Raw genomic sequence first — 17,406 nt, forward strand, 5'->3', positions numbered from 1 at the left:
CTAACCCTGAGCACCTCAGAATATGACTGTATTTGGAGATAGGACCTATAAAAAAGTAATTAAGGTAAAATGAGATAATATGAGTGGGTCCTGATCCAACACGATTGGTGGGCGGGGCCGCGGCGGTGAGAGGGTGTGGCCCGCGCCAGGCCGGCGGGAGGCTGGGCGGCGCTGCGGGGCAGGTGGGGTGCTCGGTAGAGGCGGCGGTGCGGAGGCCGCGCGCAGGACTGTCACTGTAACTGGGTGCAGCCCTTCTCACCTGCAGAGTGCCCAGTCCTCAAGGTGTGACTATCCCAGACTGGGGGGAGGGAAGATGCAAAATCTATCCCAGCTGCTTGTGACTCATTACCAAACTTCTGTATCTACCAAAGATGTACTTTCTGACCCTTCCTGGTCATCTTCATGACCCGAACCTACACCCCAAGTGGAAAGCCCAGTTTACTACAAATTGGCAGAGGTTCCTCGGAGCATCAACATCGCTTGGGGATTTATGGAGGCTGTGACCCCCTGCTAAGGTCTGCTCCAGCGAAAGGTGTCCTTCTGAGGCATTGGTGTAGAGAGAGTCTAAATACAATGAATTGCTAATTCTGCATATACATTGCTAAGGAAAAATGAAAGTTCACAGTAACCTACTCGGGATCTGTTACCCCTTGAAAACAATGAAAAAGTTGAAAGTTATGTAAAAGACACATGTATATAAATTGGTTGCAAATATATATTTACATATATATAGATTCGTTATACAGAGTATATTTACAATAACTGTAGAAAACTATTGGGTAAAGATATTGGGAGTGGACTTGTTCTCTTGCTTTCAAAAGACTAATATTCATTCAGTCAACATTTAAAGGGGAGTTTTTCTTGTTCTATCCTGATAAGCCAAGCAAATTCGCATCAAGCTGTCTGTTTGCTCTTCTACACTGCTTTTCCCCAAGACAAATGCATAGAATACATCATGTCTTTTAATGAAGTCTGTTGTTACTTACACTGACTCCTCCCAGTTTAATGTGTCTATCCCCTAAGCTTTGTCAGGTAGAGAATACAGCTTCCAGCTGTCTAATTCTTGTTGCTAACCACTGGGCAAACTAGAGATGCCCAAAGTTAGGATGGACACAGACAAACGAAAAAAAAGCTGTATGCTTAAATTGACTTCAGATTTCTAAGAGTCCACAAACCAATGAGACTGTTCCCGTCTTTTCTTTCGTGAACACACATGCTGCATCCCAGAGGTCTCAACACCAGCACTGGAATCAGTACCTTCCTGGGTTCACAGGATTACATTATTTCAGTGGTTTTGTTATGTGTGTTTAACTCTGGACCGCCTTCATTTCAACATGTGATCAATCACCAGTTCTTAGCAATCTTCTCACACTCACCATGCATTATCCTCTGTCACTAAACTAGTTCCACATTACTTCATACCTACACACAGACCTTTCTCTGTCTGTCATCACTTTAAACTAGTCCTCTCAATCCCAATCTCTCTCCTCTAACCAGCCTCCAAGGGGTCTTTTCATGTTTTGCATTTTCCTGCTTCTGCCTTGGCTCCAGCTTTTCACCATCCTCCTCGTCAGCACCTGTTCATCAATTTCCAACTTTCAGGTTACTCTCTCCAGAAATCAGAAATCTTTGCTGATTTTTTACTTTCTGCTCCCATACTGATTACCTTTTTGCCCTGTGTTATTTGGTGCAGGGCTTATACTTGTTCCATGTGTTTCTTTTATGCCACTAAATAAATTGTAAACCCTCGTGTCTAGTGTCAGACCTGTCAAGTAGGACTTATCACACACTCCCACAAGACATTCAACTATACTTGTTTGGTCTCAGGCACTGTGGTTCAACTAACAAGGAATTCTGGTGCTGAGGAGGAGACTGTACCATCTGGCCTTGCAGGAAAATTCTTCATTCTTTCATCCTACCTCATTTACCTAAACTCATTCATAACCATGTCAAAAATGTATGTTCTTGCTCCCATTCTTTTGAGTAGGAAATCCCCCTGTGATTTGATGGTCATTCTGTGGTCATTGCCTCTGACCACACAGTTCATTAAGCTTATCATCCTTGAATGCCACATACTGACCAGGGATGGTGGTTTTTAGGGGCTGAATTATGTCATACATTGAAGTCCTAACCCTGAGCACCTCAGAATATGACTGTATTTGGAGATAGGACCTATAAAAAAGTAATTAAGGTAAAATGAGATAATATGAGTGGGTCCTGATCCAACACGATTGGTGTTCTTATAAGAAGACATTAGGACACAGACAACACAGACTGAAAGACAACCATGTGAGGACCCAGGTGGCCATCTGCAAAGTAAGCAGAGAGACCTAAGAAGAAACTAAATCTGCTGACACTTTGATCTAGGACTTCTGGCCTCCAGAACTGTGAGAAAATAAATTTCTGTTGTTTAAGCCACCTACTCTGTGGTATTTGTTAGGGCAGCCTGAGCAAACTAGTGCAGTGCTCCTTCCCAGTCACTCCAGGTTAGTCATCACACACTGACTAGGGATGGTGGTTCTCCCCCGCCACTCCAAATGAATCACCGCATGTGACCAAGCATGATGATCCTCTCTGATCATGCCATGATATCCACCATATTTTGTCCAGGGAAGGTGACATACTGCAATCACACAAAGCCAGTCACCACATACTGACCACATGCCTACCAGGGAAGGTGATTCTCCCTGATCTCATGTTCACTCCCTATAAATGCAGAGTAGGAGGGTGGAATTTTGCATAGAGAGGAAGGCCTCAAACTCAAAACTCCTGCCACTGACACATCTCCCTTCTGAAGAAGACCTTCTCCATTATTTTTTATGTCAAGATCCTACTCTTCAATCCACGTGGAAAGTGCAAAACAAGCACTACTACCTGTACACAACTGAATAAATCAGAAACCTGTGGTCAGGCTAAAGTTAGCCAGACACAGAGAGGCCAACAGCCTCTGAAGGGGTGTGACTCAAACCTTTACCCAGCAGGGTACTCATATTGAACAAAGACAGATTTTTCCAAACAGATCCACACTCTGGAGGTAGGAGTGCTGAGTGTAGGAGATGGAGAAGGCCAACAGCCTCTGAAGGGGTGTGACTCAAACCTTTACCCAGCAGGGTACTCATATTGAACGAAGACAGATTTTTCCAAACAGATCCACACTCTGGAGGTAGGAGTGCTGAGTGTAGGAGATGGAGAAATCCACGGTGCATTTATCCATGGTGCCTACAGCACATCCCAATTTTGGGAGCATTGAGAACCAGAGAGACTCTAGGAGACCTCACATCCCCTGGCTCTCTAAAGCAAACCCTGTTAGCAAAGGTATTGGGGGCAAGACTTTCCTGATGAGAGTAATGACTCAGATGGTACAGGTGTCTTTCTCAAAGGTTGACACAATTCTTTCCTCTGAAACATCCATCCATGATTGACTAGGGCCTGTATGCCAATCCAACCACCCACTGGTTTGTAGAGTATAAACTTCCGAAGCTGTCCAAAAGAAATGCCATGAACATTTTTAATTTTAAGTTCTAGTAGCCACATTTTCAAAAGTAGAAACAGATAAAATTAATTTTAATAATATATTTTATTTAACCCCAAATAAGTATATCCAAATATCATCTCGACATGTAAAATTATGAAAATTATTGAGATGTTTAATTTCCTTTTTTATATTGTCTTAAATCTGGCATGCATTTTACATTTGAAGCATGTGGCAATTCAGATGCTAAATTTTCATCGGAAATACTTGCTCTGTATTTAGAATTCGCAAAATTTACTGTTGAAAAACACAGATTCACATTCCTAAGGTGTTTTGAACACATGAAAAATTTTTCAATAACTGAATACAGTGTCAGTTTTTTAATTTAAGTTTAATTAAAATGGAATAAAATTTAAAATTCAGTCATGCTAGCTACATTTCAAGTGTTTCATAGCCACATGTAGTTGGTGGCTACTATATGGACAGCATAAGCCTAAAGGGTTGTGTCTAAACCATAAATTGTTTAATGCAGTGATAGAGACAACACAAATTTTCAATAAATCATAGCATCAAAGCAGTTTGGAGCTTCAAAAATCCTTAAGGTTCAGTAGCCCAATTCCCTTGGCTTAGAAAAGAGGAAACCTGGAACGAGAGAAGTTAAGGGACTTGCAAAAGATCACACATCTGAACTAGATGGTGCATATCTCAACAAGAATTTGGGTCTTCTAATTCTTAATCCTGAGTTATTTCCACCTCCTTATATCAGGCATACTTCAGGAAAAAAATAGTTTTTAAATTTATTTCAATAATCACTCAAATGATATAAGCAAAGGAAAGCAAACCTATATTGTAATTGTATTTGCATAACCTGATAAAAATTTGTCCTAAGATATTTAAGGTACCTCCTTCCCGTGTGGTCTGGGTTCTAGATGGTTGAGTCTGTCAGTTCCTCTTACCTCAGCCTGTCACTGCTTCCTCTCCACGGAGCCACCTGACTGCATATCAATCCTGCCCGTCCCCAGAGCATCCGGCCACATTTTTCTGTCTGCAGCTGTTCTCTCCCAGCTGTCTACCACGATTTGTTTAAGGTTGTGCTTCAGAGAATCCTTTATATTTGCAAACCAAAGAATTCAGTAGAAATCATAGCAAAGTTGTAGAAGAGCTGCTACCCTGCAGACACAAATGCACTGGGCCCTAAGGTCCTGCCTCGTGAGACGAGATGTTGTGAGAGAGAGACGGTGTATGTGTGGTTAAGTGTGTGGCATTCAAGTCCCAGGTCTGCCCATTCCTAGCTGTGTGAGTTTGCGCAATCTTCACTTTTCTCATCCCTAAAATGGGGATAATAGCAATAGCTACCTCTGTGAGATTTAAATGTGATAATGCATACCAAACACAGCACCTGAGAAGAGTAAACCCTTGGTTGGTGCAAACTGTTGTCATTTACCAGTGGTCTGCAGGCTTCCCAATGAGAAGGACTGCATATGTCTGGCTCTCTACTGCACCCTGTGACTAGCAAAATGCTTGAGACATACTAGGTCCTATGTAAATACTTGTAAAATGACTTATAAGATGCTTATGATTTCCCTCAAATCTTATGATTGATGCTAGGAGGGATCATTGGGAAAAAATATGGTGAAGTCATTGGTAAGGAAAGGGGAGAAGGCAGTGACTACTTTCTCTTTCAGAATCTACCTGGTAGAGGTACCCAGATTCAAAACGAAGCTCAAAGGTCAACAAATGGTAAAGTCCAGGGGGCTGTGTGGGTAATTAGTCACTAGTGTTTAGAGAGAAGTAGGTATCATGGAGAAGGCAGTGACTACTTTCTCTTTCAGAATCTACCTGGTAGAGGTACCCAGATTCAAAATGAAGCTCAAAGGTCAACAAATGGTAAAGTCCAGGGGGCTGTGTGGGTAATTAGTCACTAGTGTTTAGAGAGAAGTAGGTATCATGTGGAGCAAAAAAATAAAGATAGGATACAAAATTGTCATTTTGTATGCCTACTATCTACCCTCAACAAATCTCCCTTTTCACTTTCCTAAGAAACTTCTTCTGCCAACCGCATATACCATGAATTACGACCTGTTGTCACATTTCCCAGAGTACATGCCAGGTAAGGAATGGTAAGCCTTCCAGGAACCCTTCACCTAGTGAGTCTTCTTACAACAAGCAGTAATATTCACAGATAAGGCAGAGCTAACTTTTGACCCCGACCAACTCCCTCGTTAGGAGTGATCTTTGCCTCTACCGGTTTATGGTGACAGCATGAGCATTGAGAAAGCCAATCTACTCCACTAGTTTAGTCCCTTCATGACATAAAAATTTCTGTAATGTGGGAAATGGTAATATTACTGATTATCGCAGTATCCCTGACGTTGAGAATATTTAAAGCATCATTAAGTCCTTTTAGTAGTAAGCCTTACCTTTAGATTTAAGAGAGAATTTTACAGCTTAATTTTTACAGAAAGAGAAATAAATTCACAGCTGTTCAGAAACCCTTTAAAAATCGGACTATGAGAGATTGTTTTTGTAATTTACTAGCTGAGAACTTGAACAGGTTAGAAAATTTCTGTGCAACTGCTTTTCTTTTTTTCTTTTTTCTTTTTTTTTTTTTTTTTGCTGACTGGTAAGGGGATCGCAACCCTCGGCTTGGTGTCATCCGCACCACGCTCAGCCAGTGAGTGCACCAACCATCCCTATATAGGATCCGAACCCGCGGCCTCGGCGCTCCCAGCACCGCACTCTCCCGAGTGAGCCACGGGGCCGGCCCTGCATCTGCTTTTCATCTGTAAAATGGAAATAATAATATACTTGTCCTGTAGTGTACATAGTAACAATAGCTCATAAATGATGAACCTGATACTGTTCTAAATGTGCTGCTTGTGTTAATTCATCTAATCCTTACACGGTCCCATGAGGTAAAGTGCTGTATTTTCCTTTCTTTTTTTCTTTTTTTTTTTCTTTTTGTCTTTTTTCGTGACCGGCAACGGATCGCAACCCTCAGTGTCGCGCCCGTACCGGACCGGGACCAGCAACGGGATCGCAACCCTCGGTGTTGCACCTGCACCTCGCTCAGCCAGTGAGCGGCCGGTCTGTATGTGGGATCCGAACCCTCGGCGGGAGGGTCACCGTGCTCCCAAGCGGCGCACTGCTACAGTGCGCCACCAGGCCGGCCCGTGTATTTTCCTTTCTTAAAGATAAGAAACCTAAGGGACGTGGAGGTTATATACTTGCCCATAGTAGCCCAAGCAGTAACTAGGAGAGCCAGGATTTGAGTTCATCCTCTACTACACAGTTTTTTACTGTGTATATTTGATAACTGTAGCTACTAACAAAGGAGCACAAGCTGTTGGGTATTAAATTCACTTTGGTCTCTGGAGTCCCTGCTCTTTTCATCCTTTTGTTTTCTCTCACTCCTACCATTCCAAAATTGCTTTACTTTTAAATTAATATACAAGTATATTAAAAATATACAAGCATATTAAAAAATGCAACAGGAGGAGGCTAGAATGATTCATGTGGCAATGGATCAAACTTAGAGACATGGTATCATTTTAGCTTGATATAGATACACGTGTTTACATACAGAAATATTTGTAGATGTGTATATATACATGTAGTATACACACATATCTCTCCTTGCTCTATCATCTAGGAGTGCCTAAAATCAATGACACCCAGAGGCAACAAGCATATCTAACATTCAGGTCTTGTTTTCCAACACCATTCTCCAAGAAAAGGAACCAAAGCTTCTTGGAGAAATGGCTGATTCTAGGACTGGGGATAGGCCTGAACCATCTTGTAGTTCCAGAAAGAAAGAAGTGCAAACAAACACCATCACACAATAATAGGGTATGTCAAAGGGGCCCAGGAGCCAACAGAAAGAGCTCCCAATGGCCAAAGCTGGGACAATTTGAGCAACACAATAAATAAAGCAGTATTGGATTATAACCCAAAGCATAACATAAGTATCCATGAGCTCATATTGATATAAATAAATGACTAAATAAATGAATGGGAAAGAATAGACAAATCTTCCATGCAGTTGGCGAAGCATAATTTCTCATTCCATAAGTGTGGGCTGCCCGTAGTTGACTTTCTTCCCCAGAGTACAGTATGGAGAGGAAGTAAAACAAGAGCAACTTTACAGTGAAGAAATCTGACCAACAGTACCTCGAGCCAGATGATCCAGGTTAACGTCAACAGTCATAAGTCGTGTTCATAGTATGTATCCTTAATATAATGTGAAGAGACTGATATTTTTTCTCTGTGGTCTTCCTCCCCAAAACCATAACCCCAGTCCAACCATGAGAAAAAACATCATACAAATCCCTACTGAGGGACATTCTGTAAAATACTTGACCTACATTCCTCAAAATTGTCAAGGTCATAAAAAACAAGGAAAGTCTGGAAATGGTTGCAGCAAGGAGGAGCCTAAATGTGATGAATAAATGTCAGGTGGTATCCTGGGTGGAATTCTGGAACAGAAAACTGACATTTGGAAAAACTAAAGAAATATGAATCAAGTATGAAAACTTTTAGTTAATAATAATGTATTCATACTGGTTCATTAGTTGTGACAAATGTACCCTACTAGTGTAACATACGAATAGGGGAAACTGGTTGTGGAGAATGCAGGTTCTCTTTATACTGTCTTTGGAATAATTCTGTAAATCTAAAACTGTTGTAAAATAAAAGGTTTATATAAAAGAAAGAATTCATCTACCATTGCTTAAAATATTCAAATTTAGAGTACTGTAGATCTGATCAGAAATCAGAGCCAGAAATAACCTTTGAATTCAAGGGAGAGAGCAAAGCTCAGTAGAATAACCAAAACACAATCCTGCTATTATTTTTGCAATCTATTAAAAACACCGTAGTGTTAGTGATTTGATGCAGGCTCAATCCTGCCAACCTCTGAGCAAAATTTCCAAGTCCTCGATAAAAGTATATGTGATAAGAATACAGATAGAGATCCAAAGAATAGTGTGTTTTAATGTAGTGTATATTATCTCATTTCAAACACGAAGTGAATCTTTCATCTTGCAATTCTCAAACTATGGTAAAGAGACCCCAGGACCCTTTCAGGGAATCCCCAAAGTCAAAATTATTTTCATAGTAACGTTAAGATAATTTTTACCTTTTTCACTCTTATTCTCTCACAAGCATATAATGGAGTTTTCCAGAGACTATAGAATATGTGCTATTACAACAGATTAACATAGAAGCATATATAAAAATCCAAACACTTTTTATTAAGCCAGAAATTAAAAAGATTACAAAAATGTAAAACAATGTTGCCCTTAACACTATTTTGTTTGTTTCAGATCATATAGATATTTTTCATAAAATATGTTATTTATGTTAACATGGACCTGATATTTTAAATGAGTTAATAAATATTTTAAATTTTTCTCTTTTAATTTCTAATATGGTGAGTATTGATAGATATAACCTACACAAAACTCTTTAAGGTCCTTAGTCACTTCTGAGTATAAAGTTTGAGGATGAAAACAATTGAGAACTACTGTTCTAACCATGGTGACCAGTTTGCTGTTGCAGGATTGGGGCATCTGTCACTCTAAGGCCACTCTGTATCTTAACCCCTACAGTATTGAAAGAATTCCTTACCTTTTCAGTCTAGGGTAGTGAAAGTGACAAATACTCACATACCAAGCCTCCCTTGCAGCTTGGCAGGAGCAATTATCTTAGGGTCTGTCAATGGCACATACACACTTGAACCTTTGAATCTGGAGCAAGTGAGGCTGGGCCATGAATAACTTTGAGACAGAAGGAGAAGTAGCAGGGAGATCAGGTCCTGGAAGCAGCAGTTCTCGTGGCAGCTTCTGTGTCTGCTGCTAGTAGTGTCCATGGCACAAGCTGCAGTGTAGAATCCTGTTTGGGCAGTAATGGTGTCTTTGCCTGAGCAATCTTATGGACATGACTTTGGATTTTGTTCCTAGTTATTTTATCCTGAACTTGGTTTTCCAGTGTGAATCTTGTTTCTGTGAGCCTTTAAATATATTCCTTTTTAGCTTCAATCATCCAGAGATGCATAACTGCTTGCAAGAACTCAGATCCTATGAAAAATTGGTTTCCTTGTTAACTTCTGTAGTTATATACTTTGACCTCTCTTACATCAGTCAGCTTTTCTGAAATTCTGAAATAAACCACAGTTAATTAAAGGAAAGGGAAAGTAAAATAAACCTACCCTTTGCTTTAGCTGCCATACAAAACAAACAGCTACATAAATGAATTAAAATATTTAGCATTTTGAAAGGTGAAATAAAATGTTGGCATTCTACTCTAGCTATAAACTTTTACCTAGACTTTGGAATTGTGATCCAGCTTTCAACCAGCAGAGTGTAAGATTTTCATTGTGTTACTTCCCAGTTATGCAATTTCTATAAAACGGGCAAAGAGGCTCTGAAGAAAATGACTGGTGACGCCATGCCATGTGCTTATTTCATTATAAATCATTCCAAGTACCTCCAGCCATTCTAAGCCAATCAAAACAGAAATGTTCTAATGCATTTGAGAGTATCTTGTTTTATAGAGTGCTTAAGAGAGGCATGAAAAGCACACTAGATTTCAAATGTACCAAATTATCCAGAAAAGATTTTGGAACTGGTTCCTATAGGTTACTTTTCATCATTATTTCATGTGATATATAATATGCTTTTCTGTTTGAGCTGCGAGGGCCTGGAATGATTCTGCTTTCTGTAATTTTGCAAATAAATACTAAATGTTTTTATTCTACTGACCCTCTTGCTAGACATCAAAGGTGAAAAGCATGCAGGCCAGTTAGGCCCTTCAGATTTTCCCATTTCATGTTAACTCAAATTAGTAGGGACTTAAATTAATGCTAACTAGAAAGAGCATATTCTTCTACAATGGAAATACGACCACAGATTAAGGATTCTTTTAAATTGTGTCTTGAAATATTTGATTCCCTTGAAAACATACAAGGGAATCAACCCATTGATTTTTCCTCTCATGCTCCTTGATTATCAGGCTTGAGTTTAGGGGTCCCTGGATCTGGTCTGATATTTCTGCAGTTTTCCTTCTCAGAAGAAAGACTTGTATATAGTAGAAGTCAACAAAAAAGCATATATCAACCAACCCCACCTTGAGAACAGTTTGAGAAATTGAAAAACAGGCACATGTAATGACCAATGACAGCCTTTTTCTTGTAAGCCTAAATTCAGGGTGCATCTTTTTAAATATGAGGTTTTTGAGCACTTTACAGATGATTATTTTGGTGTACTAGAGAGAAGCTGCATAGGCATAAAATCATTTGTCTTTATTTCTTCCTGTCTCTCACCCAGGGTATTTGTCTTTTTTCTCTTCCTGCTAAGAACAGGAAATTGCAGACATGAAGATTTGATCAGTTCCCATTACTTCAGTGGGTGTTGTTCAGTTTAAGCTAGGCCAACAGCATATTTATATTTGCCCAGATAAATTATACAAATGATCAGAATAGGCTAGTTTTTTATAGTATTTAATTATCTCTTCATCTTTCAGCACTTGAGTTCTTCTCATTATCAAGCCTGTCTCTGAAAAGATTGCTCTTTCAAAATAAAGGCCAACAGCATATTTATATTTGCCCAGATAAATTATACAAATGATCAGAATAGGCTAGTTTTATATAGTATTTAATTATCTCTTCATCTTTCAGCACTTGAGTTCTTCTCATTATCAAGCCTGTCTCTGAAAAGATTGCTCTTTCAAAATAAAGATAGGCAGTACCTTTGAAACACTTTCCATTACTCACTGACCTAGAAAAATCCCCTTCTAGCAGTTCAGTCCCAAGCAGGTTTAAAAGCTTCTAGGCCAGCCAGCCATGCATACTAAATGTGCACAGGATGTATTAATATGAATAGCACCTGAAGTCTATGCCGCTTTTTAGTTACTATAGAGCTTTCACATGCAGGTTTATTTGAGCCTCAACAATCCTGAGATTACTGTAAGCAAGGCTAGTATTATCCCATTTTACAGATGAGGAAAGAGACTGTGAGAGCAAATTGTCCATTGGAAGTTAGGGCTCAGTCTAGAGCCGAAGATTGTAGATCCTTTTGGGCTAGCCCTAACAGAGAAGACTGTCTAGAGAGCAAAATCATCTGACCTGCTTTCTCTCCTCTCCTACCCTCCTCTCCTTTTCTGGAACATTACAGGAAGCCTTATGACTGCACAGCTGCAGACAATGGGAAAGAAAGGAAAATGTAGTTTTTCAGGAGGGCCCAAAGTCCAAAAAGCAAGCCAAGCTGAGCCTATCTCACCTGCAGCCACCTGCAGCCACATGCAGCACTAAAAGCCCTGATATCATCCCCAAACCCAGTGTTCACATCTTGGGCCATGCTCACTCCCTGCCGCTGCCCGGGATTGCCTGAGGAGGTTTGGGGTCAGGGGGTTACTGCCTGTGTAAAAGATTTAGCACAGAACTAAGAATTGCAAACCAATAACCAAGGTTAAAGGAAGATATTTAAGAAAAAGGAATGTACCCACTGTTTTTAAAAGTTGACATTTCTGTAGTGAGACTACATAAATTAGAATACAAAGAATTAATGCTTTTATAGTGAAATGACACATACGAATGTTCTAAATAAAGCACCGCAATACTTTTTCATGCAAGATGCAATGTATGTGTCATTTCATTTAATTCTTAGAACACAACCTTGAGGTAGTCATCATTATTCCCATTTCTCAGATGACAAAACTCAGGCTCAGAGAGTTTGAGTGACCTGCTTAAGGCCATACAGTTGGTAAGTGAAGACAATTTGAAAGACTAAAAATCCCATGATCTTTCCAGTATACTGCACTATAATCTAAATACAGGTTACTTACCTGTTATTTATTTTTATTTTTATTTTTTTGTCTTTTTCGTGACCGGTAAGGGGATCGCAACCCTTGGTGTGGTGTTGCCCGCACCACGCTCAGCCAGTGAGCGCACCAGCCATTCCTATATAGGATCCGAACCCGTGGTGGGAGCGATGCTGCGCTCCCAGCGCTGCACCCTCCCGAGTGTGCCACGGGACCGGCCCTTACCTGTTATTTTTTATTTCCCATTATGTCCCAACTCCAAAACTCTTTATACAAATGAATTTGTGTTACTAGAGGGGAAACCTACTCACCTGGCTTTCTGACTTCTATGGAACAGGAAGTAGGCAAAAAACTTCTGAGAAGCAGAACAGATGATATACTGTTCATATGTGAGGAGATTTTCCTTGAGAGTGATTCTGTCTTTTATGTATACTCTGTAATTATTTTGGGTGTTTATAGGACTGCAATGATAGGATACTTTGGGAGCTTTCCCTCTGATCTTTCAATGACTGGCTGCTCTTCCACCTTTAGTTCTCATCTTAAATGCTGCATCCTCTGAGAGACCTTCTTTCCACCACTGCTGTCTGTTCTTATGCTCTATGCTCTTATGGCCCTTTTTTTTTTTTAACCACAATTAGTAATTATAGATTTGTTTATTGCCTATCTTCCCCATGAGATTATAAACACTCCAAAGGCAGGAACCATGGTTGCTTTATTCAGCAGTCTCCCCAGCACTTATTATGGTGTCTGGCACAACAAAGCAGCAACTCAGTAAGTGTTGATTGGATGGATGAATGGATGGATGGATGGACAGATATACGGGCAAATCATTTGCAGATGAGTTTCCAAAGGGATCTGAGGAAATAGGTGATTTGGTCACCTGACCAATGGAAAGCTGGATTACTTTTTGGGCCAGGGTAGGTCAGTCACCCTTTTCCTACAAATAGGACTGAGATCTGGTGGCCTCATAAAGACAGTACATAGGAACTATGAGGACAATCCACCAGGACCGAAGGAGTTAAGAAAGTAACATCTTCCGAGCACTTAACAAGTGCAAAGCAATGTGCTATATATACATTAACTTACTTAATATAAAAAGCACTGCAAGAGTAAGGAATTATCCTTATTTTACAAATGAGAAAAGTGAAGTTTAGGTTGGTGAGGTTGCCCAAAGTCACACAACAAATAAGTGACAGAGATAAAGCATAAAGCTAGATTTGTCATACTGCAAACACTATGCTTTTATTTTTATCATTTAAGCAAATTCACTTTATTTTAAAATGTTTTTTTATTGACCCATAACTTACATAAAAGAAGTGCCCATATTTTAACTGTACAGTTGATAAAATTCAAATATATATACACCCGTGTAAACCACCACCCAGATTAAGTAATAACAAATTTTTAGCTCCCCAGAATTCTCCCTGCACTTTTTCCCCCCGGAGTCAGTGTTCCCATGGCAACCAGTTGCCTGTTCCTGAGCTTCACACAGATGTCCTCTTTTGTGCTGGGCTTCTTTTCTTTTGTCTGTGAGATTCATCCATGCTGTTGCTTGCAGCAGAAATTGATTCTTTTTCATAACTAAGTTATATTCCAATGAATGAATGTAATTATGATCTTTTTATTTATTCTACTGTTGGTGGATATTTGCATTGTTTCCAGATTTTTCATAATGTGATATGAAAGTTCTTGAATGTGTGTTTCAGCAGACATAAGCACCCATTTCTGTTGGACACTCAGAAGCTGACATTTCTGGTCATAGCTATGCATATGTTTGGCATTAGACAATGCTGCCAAACAGTTTTTCAAAGTGGTTCCATCAATTTACACTCGTACTAACAATGCAAAGAATTCCCATTCCTCCATATTCTTTCTGACTGCTGCTATTATCAGTTCTCTTAATTTTAGTCACTCCGATTGAGGTAGGCCAGGCTTTTATAAGCCATGCTTGGTGCCTTAGAATGAGTCATAAGCCCTCAGAAAAGGAAAGACCTAGAGTTTGCTTCTAGTTTTTAGATGAAGCTGACATGATTCTACTCCCAGGGCTCTAGTATCTCAAGAAAACAAGGCTCACATGTCTGGCCACCCAGTAGGTAAAATGTAGTCTCCCCAAAGGAAAGAAACAAATTCTAACAAATGGCTGAATGTGATCAAGGCAAATGGACAGATTGGGAGAGAACTGAGTCAAATCCAAGGGAAAGTCTTTCCCCCTTTGGTCAGAGCCACAGAGATTCCCACCTCGTCAAAGTCAGTCCACATTCTGGACAACAGGGCAGAACTATATGGAGGTTAGGTAAGGAAGTGCCTACCTCATGTAGGAGGTCAGAGATATCAGACAATTGCCACCACAGTTGTCGTATCATGAGCACTTCCCATGTGCCAGACACAGGGTTTTATGGTTTGCAGAATGCAATAGTTAGGACTGTTGGGTTATAAACAACAGAATCCTACCTGATTATTAATAATGAGTAATTTACTTAAAGAACAGTTCTTTATTCTGAGATTGTCCTTCTCTTCATGTGTGTGTTAAAGTTTATTCCTTGTTATGTAATAATGATGAGTGGTTGACAACTGTTAATTGTTATTGGTCAATGTTCCTTTTAATCCTATGTAAAGTCTGTAAGACTAGACCATCCCCCTCCCCCCACCAACCAAGTTTTTCCTTTTGAGGTGTGTGATGGCCTGAATTTTATTGCCACATATCATCCAGGTGGGAAAGCCACTGTTTCACACCACTGTCTAAAATACGTGCACTTTTATTCATCCTTTTATCCAAGAATAGCCCTCAGGTCGTGTGATGGCCTGAATTTTATTGCCACATATCATCCAGGTGGGAAAGCCACTGTTTCACACCTTTGTCTAAAATACGTGCACTTTTAATCATCCTTTTATCCAAGAATAGCCCTCAGGTCCTCATCAACACCCTATTTATTAATGTAGCCATAATGTTAGGTGAGCTTGTGTAGCTGGTTGCCCAGCATATCGTTAACTTAAGGCACAAAAACAGGAAATGGTGAGGGGTTACTTGAGTGAAGAATGTAGCAAATAAAATTTTAGCCAACCAGGAAGGAGGATTAGAAAGATGTTCATGGTAAAGCATAGTCTAGACCATTTAATTTAGGGATAAAACTGTTGAATATCCATCAGTATAACAATTACAGCATAATATTGTAGTTAATATCTATAAGGGTGACCCTAAGTCATCAACAAATGCATTTTGTCACATATATTTTATTGAAGATCATAGAAATTTATACATCTTTTAAAAGATCCTCATAAGAATAGTTAAAATTTTTAGGTTTTCACACTTAGGGAGTTTTAATAAATTGTAAAAATCTTTTATGTAGAATAATTTAGTTATTGGGAATAGCAGATAAATGAAGATATTACTCTAAGAATTAAAAAGAGATATAGATGTATTACCAACTACTTGGCAAACGGTGTTATGCATAGCTTGAATGATGAATTTAGTTAACTGTTTAATGTGAAATTGTTTCTTTAGATTTTTGCACACCAATCTATACAATGAGTTAATTGTTCCAGAACCTTTCTACGCATGGCACCAGGGTGGCTATTTTCTAAGTCTCTGGCATTTGCCTTTTTTCATTAGGTGGATTCTGTCACCAAGGTATTTTTCAGTAACCTATAACTCTCTCTTTTTTAAAAACTTTATTTGCTTTTAACACAAAATATCAGATTTGCTATCTATAACACAAAATATTGCTCAGAATGAAACCATTGATTCCATATCAAGCAAATGTTCTTCCCATTTGTTCAGTGTTTATATAGTTGTCTATGCTCATTTTTATAGTTGCTATTTGGTTATAGTTAAAGACTGGTCACTGGTTACCCTGTAAATAAAAAAACCATTAATGAATTAATTTTCGGAGTTTTATTACATGTTCTGCTTTTTGGACTAATTTTTCTCTGTAAATCCAGCTATTTATTTTTTAATATATTTTTGGAATAGTCTTAGATTTTTTGAAAAACTTAGAAGTTAGTACAGAGAGTTTCCATGAACTTCCATATATTTTTCCATTAGCATCTGACATTAGTTATAATTAATAAACCAATATTGATATACTGTTATTAACTAAAGCTCATTCTTTATTCAAATTTCCATTGTCTTTACCTAATGTCCCTTTTCTGTTCTAGGATCCTTCCAGGATACCACGTTACGTTTAGTCACCATGTATCATTAGGCTCCTCGTGGCTATGACCATTTCTCAGACTTTCCTGGGTTTTGGTGATATTGACAGTTCTGAAGAGCTGGTTAGTTATTTTGTAGAATGCCCTTCTATTGGAATTTGTCTGATGTTTTCCTCATGGTTAAATTGGGATTATGTGTTTTGGGCAAGAAGACCACAGAGATAAAATGTCATTTTTATCACATCAAATTAAGGGTATACACTACTAGCCACATGATTTATGACTGTTGATCTTGAACTTGATCTCCTGGCTGAGATATTTGTCCAGTTTCTTCACCATAAAGTTACTTTTCTCGCCTTTCCCCCTTTCTTTGTTGTATTCTTTGGAAAGAAGTTATTATGGGCAGCCCACATTTAAGAGTGGCGTATCTGTATAAGTTATTTGAAATTCTTCTGCACAGGAGAATTTCAAATAATTATTGTTTCTTTTATTAAGTATTTAATCATTTCTTTATTAGTATGAATTTATAGGTATTTATTTTATATTTTGTATTATAATCTGATACTACTTTACTTACTTTGTTATTTTGTTGCTTAAATTGTTCCAGCTTTGGCAGTTGGTGCTTTCTTAGTCAGCCCCTGCATCCCTTTGACAGACTCCCATGGTAGTGGTGGTGTTTTTTAAAAATCATTTTCTTACTTTTTCCAAGATGCTCCAAACTCATCTTGTACTTTTCCTAGAATCATTTCTCCAAGGAGGAGGGCTAATTTTTAAAATACGATCTTAGATGCTCAATGTCACTCGGCATTTGGGAAATGCAAATCAAAACCACACTGTGATATCATCTCACTCCAGTTAGGATGGCTAATATCCAAAAAACTGTGAATGATAAAAGCTGGCAAGGATGTGGAGAAAAAGGAAAGGAACTCTCATACACTGTTGGTGGGACTGCAAAATGGTGCAGCCTT

The 17,406-nt window shown here is 39.0% G+C and overlaps 1 protein-coding gene across 1 annotated transcript in view; it reads right to left on the reverse strand.

Moving 5' to 3' along the window:
• The window catches only part of STK17B (serine/threonine kinase 17b), a 39,819-nt gene extending 35,113 nt beyond the window's left edge, over nucleotides 1–4,706 (reverse strand). Inside the window, exon 1 of the mRNA XM_008563266.1 lies at nucleotides 4,429–4,706. The gene's annotated coding sequence lies outside the window, so the exon portion shown is untranslated. The remainder of the gene's footprint in view (nucleotides 1–4,428) is intronic.
• Nucleotides 4,707–17,406: the final 12,700 nt, after the last annotated feature.

Source organism: Galeopterus variegatus, unplaced genomic scaffold, assembly GCF_000696425.1.
Source record: "Galeopterus variegatus unplaced genomic scaffold, G_variegatus-3.0.2 Scaffold172, whole genome shotgun sequence".
Taxonomy (NCBI): Eukaryota; Metazoa; Chordata; class Mammalia; order Dermoptera; family Cynocephalidae; genus Galeopterus; species Galeopterus variegatus.